The sequence below is a fragment of the Limulus polyphemus genome, unplaced genomic scaffold, assembly GCF_000517525.1.
Source record: "Limulus polyphemus unplaced genomic scaffold, Limulus_polyphemus-2.1.2 Scaffold891, whole genome shotgun sequence".
NCBI classification, from domain to species: Eukaryota; Metazoa; Arthropoda; class Merostomata; order Xiphosura; family Limulidae; genus Limulus; species Limulus polyphemus.
This window is the reverse complement of record NW_013666501.1, coordinates 379,718-385,850: the sequence shown is the minus strand read 5'-3', so window position 1 is coordinate 385,850 and position 6,133 is coordinate 379,718. Positions and strand designations below refer to the sequence as shown.

General features: G+C 33.5%; 1 long non-coding RNA gene across 1 annotated transcript; it reads left to right on the top strand.

Moving 5' to 3' along the window:
- Positions 1-2,087: 2,087 nt before the first annotated feature.
- Positions 2,088-6,036, top strand: LOC111086167. The gene is made up of 2 exons (XR_002610907.1): positions 2,088-2,247; positions 4,926-6,036. It is a non-coding gene; the product is annotated as an uncharacterized LOC111086167 (long non-coding RNA).
- Positions 6,037-6,133: the final 97 nt, after the last annotated feature.

The window sequence follows — 6,133 nt, the reverse complement described above, 5'->3', positions numbered from 1 at the left end:
GTCCCCTTTTTGTCAATAAACAATGTTGTATATCATAAGTGTCGTAATTTTGTTTATTATCAAACTGTTCTGTTATAGTATTGATTTTTCAGACCTAAAAAAAGGACGTTATGACACTAATTTATTTTCTTTCTCATGGTCTCTAAAATGGGGGTCGCCTCATATTCGAGATCGCCCTATAATCGAGCCAATACGGTATTTTAAAATATATAAGCATGAAACTCTTACCTTCTCATGATTTTAAACTACGTATGCATTCAAGTTCAGTAGTTTATATGTTTTAGCGTTTAGGTTTCTTTTCGATTAGTTTATAGTTACAGAATTATCAAACCTGAGTTATATTTTAAAAAAATCGACGAAAAACACCAACAAAATAAAATATAGCATTTAGTGTAATTTGTTATATCTTTAATTTAATTAAGCATATATAGAAAAGCATATATTTAGTTAATATAAAATATTTAGAAAAGATATTCATAACAATTGCAGAGTTTATTTGTTGCTCATTACAATTCACTTTGTTCAACCAGCAAAATGATATTAGACAACAAGTTTGTATGTTTGTTAAGTACAAAGCTACACAATAGTCTATATGTGGTGTGCTCGTCACGGGTATTGAAACCCGCGTTTTAGCATTATTTGCTTCTAAGTACATATAATATCGAAAATTTCAGAAACCAATTGATTTAGAAGTTAACGTAAAATATTCTTTATCTGCTATCTAGAACAGTATGCATTAACTATTGACACCCTCCCCCAAACAAAAAGAAAAAAACATGAGACATACAAAATAATATTTTTGGTATTTGATATTTTTGAACCAGCGTCACATCCACCTCTTATTTAGAACTTCTCGCCAGGGAAAGTGTAACCAATCGGTATATTAGAAGGGCAATAGTAATAACATAAAATAATTTAATTTTCCTACTTATCCCAGTTTGAACATATGAATCTATGCATGTTTTTATAACAATAAGATTTACGATGATATACATATATTCTGAAGATAAAAATGACATAAGAATATTGAGTATAAAAATAGGAATTATTCAGAAGAAAAGAATATTCAAAGCAAGGTTAATTTTAACGGAAGTTAAAGGTAGATATATGCTTTTTGTTTTATATGCCGTGACGTCACAGTTTCGAAAAACGACGTCGTAACTCGTTTTCACACAACGTATTTATTATTATTATTATATTTTAACTACTTTTACTAAAATGTTGTGGCTTAGTTGTTAGTGTGCTTGCACTGTGAATGCAAGAGAGTATTACTAGCGGCTCCTTGCCACAAAAGCGCTTTTGGTATTTTGGAACCGTAGATGCATGAAAAGAGTGACAGTCAAATCACACTCTTCTGTCAAACAAAAACAGATTAAGTGTTGGCAGTGAATGCTATTGACTAGTTACTTTCCTTCTAATCATTGTTGACTAGTTACTTTCCTTCTAGTCATTGTTGACTAGTTACTTTCCTTCTTATCATTGTTGACTAGTTACTTTCCTTCTAGTCATTGTTGACTAGTTACTTTCCTTCTAGTCATTCAGTGCTGCTATACATAGATAATTCCCATGTAGTTTTGCGTGAAAATCCTGAAACAAACAAACAAACTAAATGTTATTTGTACATATAAAATTTGTCCCCCCCTCAAAAAAAAACACTTCTCTTACTAACGGTAGGAATGGCTATTATCAAGTTAATTACGACTGTTCCTGAAATATTATTCTACAGACATAAAATGAGTTATTATTTGTATTGATTTAACCCTAATTAAGGATGTGTGTGTGTGTTTGTGAGCACGTGCTGGCACTCATTATTGAATCTTGTCTAATTAAGTTTAGCTGTAGTCTTATTTTTTTTTACATTTAGTTTGTAGAAAAATATAGAAAAATACAATAAAAATACAATCAACATGTAACAAGATTTCAATTTACTGAATTTTTTTGTGATTTATTTGTTTGTTTGTTGTTGTTGTTGTTGTTTTGCAATCTAAATATGTAACGTTTATGTTACTACTTTTCTTGTCATCTGCTTTTCAAAGAATAAATCTATCTTCAATGTTCAAAGTAGATTGACACGCGTTATTTACAGGGTACTTAACAGTGAATGGGCGTTAGAAAAGGCCAAGGAGAACGTTGAAAAATATTACAGCGTTGTCGGTGTTTTGGAACAGATGGACATTACCATTAAAGTAATGGAGGCTTACCTACCTCAGTTCTTCAAAGGTCTATTTAAAGTTTATAAGAAAACAGGTAAATAGCCTGATATTTATTAAGTCTTTAGTAAAGTAGCATAAAAGTAAATCAAGCGTCACTTATTAAAAGGGTGTTTGGTGCATCAAATTATACACATCATAAATTATTATATATATAATATACAATAAATACAGAGACAAATTATTTTAGAGACAGCCTTTAGTTACATTCAGTGAGGCAATTATTCAGACTGACTTCTGTTTGACCTGTGTTTCTGATCGAATCAAAGGGCTGATTACCAGTAGTAATGTTTCACTGATTGACCTCTGTTTCTCATCGAATCAAAGGGTTGATCACCAGTAGTAATGTTTCACTGATTGACTTCTGTTTCTCATCGAATCAAAGGGCTGATCACCAGTAGTAATGTTTCACTGATTGATTTCTGTTTGACCTCTGTTTCTCATCGAATCAAAGGGTTGATCACCAGTAGTAATGTTTCCCTGACCAGTAACAAAGACTATTGTGACGTCAGCCAACAATATATACTCTCAAAGAATGTTTTTGGAGGTGGGATGGGCGGGGGATAACACATATTTCCCCTGATTCTTCATTACACTTCTTATTGTTCTACCCATTTGTTTTTCATTTCTTTCATAGTCCTCACTAGAGTTGGATATATTATTTGTTACATATTTACCGAGATTCTCAACTTTATCAGGGGTAAACTGACTATATGCTAAGAGTTTCGTTGTTTTCCCCTTCACAAATATAGCCAGAAAATTGGAAATAAGCCGATTAATTAGGTTTACGTGTTTTGTGGAATGTTCTATATAAAGGTAATAACAGGTAAAGCTCTTTCGTGTTTTATTTAATGTTATCAACTAAGCGTACTTTACTTGAGCTACTACTCTCTAATTAATGTTCTTAAAGATAATATCTTGTAGGGTCAGTCGTGGCCCAGTGGTTAGCGTGCCTGGACTGTAACTTCAAGGGGGTTAATGGCTCACGACCCATTGCTCCAAAACCAAACCCCGCACTTAGGGGACGTGAGTGCGTTATAAGAAGTAACGATCAATCTCACTAGCCGATTAGAGTAGCCCAACAGTTGGCGGTGGGTGCAGTTGACTATCTGCCTCCCTTCTGTTCTATCAGTTAGAAATTAGGTAGACAGATATGCACAGACAGCTCTTGTGTAGCTTTTCGCGATATCTGAAACAAACTAACAAACAAATATTAAAAAGTTTCTCCGCATCATTTCGCCTCCCTCACCCCCAACTCCCACTGGCTAAGAGTTAAGCCAGCGTGCTTACAACGCTAAAAATCAAGCTTCGATACCCGTGATGGGCAGAGTAGAGATAACTCGTTGTGTAGCTTTGTGCTTAACAACCAAACATTCAGTCTACATTGTTTCAAAGCTACCACTCAGATTATGACAACTCTTAAAAACTTTGAAGTTTCTTGTTTTCTTATTGGTTCATGCTTTTGCCTAAATGTTAGGCCTATTTTCGTGGTGGAACCCAGTGAAGCTCTGCTCCATTTTTTTTTTTTCCAACAACAGCAACAAAACAAAAACTGTTGTTAAAAACAATAATACAAACAATTTGTTTGTTGTGGTATCAGATGCTTCAAATACCTTTTTTTTTCGGTTTGATCTTCGTCTCATATGTAACTGGGTATACGTGCAACGCCCTCTAGATTCCCTAGCTAGAATTTGCTTATTTACGAGAAAATTTTATATTTTCTAGTTCTGGTTCATTTTTGGTTACACAAATAGCACTATTTACTGTAATATTTAAACGTAGAATACAATCTATTGCTATAATAAAATACATTCCCTATTGATAAAAAAATTAACATGAAGAATAGAAGCATTTATACAAGTTTGTTTGTTTTAGTCCAAAGCCACATTGGACTATTTACCATGTCCACCGCTGGAAATGGAACCCGGATGTTGTAAATCCGTCAACTTACCGTTTTTCCCACCGGGGAACCATATGAACGAGTTAAAGTTAGTTATTTTAAACTGGTTCTACAAGTGTTTTTAAACTTACATTTTGCTTGTTAGTAATTATTCCAGTGAAACTAAAATAAAGAACTTTAAAACTCGTTTATATCAATTCCAAACGTTTTAACAACTTCAGTAGGATAAACCCACTATGATTTATGTTTTGTTTTTCGTCTTCGCTGTATCTAAGCGATCTGAAGTCAGAATAGTTGTTGTTTTTGTTATACAATAAACTATAAGTAGGTGGTTGTTTTAGTATCTAAAACTAACGGGTGTTAAAATGTTTTGTTAATACTTTCAATGTATTTGTAGTCCCTATTTTGAATTTTTCATTAGTGAACTTACGTGTACTTTGCTATATTTTAGACAGTATTTTTCTTTCGTTACTATAATCAACTTCTGTTTACTGAGCATTTTATATTCGACTAGATTGTTTGTTTGTTTTAGAATTTCGTGCAACACGAGGGTTATCTGCGCTAGCCGTCCCTAATTTAGCAGTTATAGACTCGAGGGAAGGCAGGTATTCAACCCCACCCACCGCCAATTCTTTGGCTTTTCTTTTACCAGCGAATAGTGGAATTGACCGACATGTTATAATGCCTGAAAGGGATAGCACATTTGGTGACAGGGATTCGAGCCCACAGTTTGCGAGTCGAGCGCCCTAACCACCAGGCCTTGATTGACTAACAACCACAACCCTAATTTTTACAATTGTTTTTGTTTTTAACAGGGGTCGTAAACAAAACGTCCAAGAAGGGTAAAGTTCACAGAAGAATAAAAGAAATGCTAAAAAGAAACTTGACGACGGAATACGAATTTTATAACTATATTGTTGATCGACTTCACAAGCAACACAGAACAATAGAACTTCACAAAACCCCAGTGAAGTCATAGACGGTCCAAAAATATACATTAAATTTAGCTAATGTGTTACCGTCCAGACTTTTATCGAAAGAAAAGCATATATTTCTTGTCCTCTGACTTCAATTATCTACTATTTTTGTCCCAAAGAAAAGCATATATTTCATATCCTCTGACTTCAATTATCTACTATTTTTGTCCCAAAGAAAAGCATATATTTCCTATCCTCTGACTACTATTTTTGTCCCAAAGAAAAGCGCATATTTCCTATCCTCTGACTACTATTTTTGTCCCAAAGAAAAGCATATATTTTTTATCCCCTGACTTCAATTATCTACTATTTTTGTCCCAAAGAAAAGCGTATATTTCCTATCCTCTGACTTCAATTATCTACTATTTTTGTCCCAAAGAAAAGCGTATATTTCCTATCCTCTGACTTCAATGATCTACTCTTTTGTTCCTAGGGACAAAATGTTCTTGTTTCTAAGGATCACTGTTTTTTGTTGTTTTTTTCTAAATTGTATGCTTTACGTCATTCACAGTTGAACAAAATGTATAAATTATTACTGAGGTACAAGTTTAACCGTCGATTCGAAAAATTAGCTCTAATCTTGAATTTTATAATATTATTGTATGTTCTCCTATGTGGGAAGAGGTGCTGTATTAGAGTAACAAGTGTAATGGAAGTAAGTCTCTGGAAATCTGTAATAGAACCATCTGTGAAAGTTTCATTATTACTCATATACGTTTTTCTCTAACATCTTAGTCCTTTGACGTTAACTAGGGGTGTGAGTGAACTATTTATACAACCTTACTGAGTAAATAATTACAATCATTCAACCAGTACTGTGTTGTAATTCATCCAGATTCGAACAGTAAAACTCCCTGTTAACATTCACGTAAACTGGCCGCTATGATACACTTGAGTCTGTCTGTACATCGTATTTGTATATTCTAATAAAAAACATGTATGATGTAAATTGGTTGGTACCATATTCGTCCGAATGTCATGTATCCATACATTCATATAACAACATTGAAACAGATTCGGATTAATTAAGGACTTCAGGGTCACGG